Genomic DNA, 938 nt, shown 5'->3' with positions numbered 1-938 from the left:
TCATAACCCTCTTTTAGATCTTGAAAATTTATGCGAAAATGTTAAGAATGATATAGATCTATTAGGATTCAATCATGTTGATTTTGATAAGTTGGGTAAAGTAGAGAAAAATCAAGTGGAGGAGGCCATATATGCCATGATGGAAAAATTCAAGACAACCCCACTAGAATTTTCCAACTCTATGCCAAAGAGCCTATATGACATAGTTGAGCAAAAATAGCATTATTGTCTAAACTTGGAGAAACAAATTAGGGAGACCACACTAGTCCAAGTGATGCCTAAATTAACTAAGGCACAAATTGATAAGGTTGTAAAGAAGTATACAGTTAGTTTCTTACCTAAATACAAAGCCTTTAGCATTTTGCAAAATGATATTGAAGAGGTAGTCAAAAAGTCCACACAAATACAAAATGTAACATATGGATTGACTACAGTGAAGAAAGGAGAACTTGAACCCATAGAGGTCAATGATGATGAAGATGATGAGAATGAGGGAGGAATAGAAATAGAATTAGATGACAAAGCAACAACTGTGCCTGAGCAACCAAAAGAATAGAGTGTGCAAGACACACAATTTTCGAGTGTCAATCCTCTACATAATAGAACTAAGACAACTAAAATAGTAACTATCAAGGATGTTTTTGATCTATTAGCTCAAAAAATTAATCCCCTTACTAAAGAAGATTTGAAGAAGATATTAGATCAATCTACAATACAAGCTAAACTTTGTAATAATCATGTTTTGATTAGTGTAAATGAGCTACAAAAGTCTGTGACTGATGTTGCAAGGGAAAAGGTCAATCCACAAGAACCACCTTCTATTATCCCTCCAGTCATTAATGTACAACCTTTGATCCAAATGCTAAAATATACATCTACCAAGGTTTATACAATTTCCAAGATTAATATTGTTGAGAAGAAGATAGTAGAAGAACAAC

The sequence above is a fragment of the Cupressus sempervirens genome, chromosome 4, assembly GCF_028749045.1.
Source record: "Cupressus sempervirens isolate cs-2001-9-10 chromosome 4, ASM2874904v1, whole genome shotgun sequence".
Lineage (NCBI taxonomy): Eukaryota > Viridiplantae > Streptophyta > Pinopsida > Cupressales > Cupressaceae > Cupressus > Cupressus sempervirens.
This window is presented reverse-complemented; position numbering follows the sequence as displayed.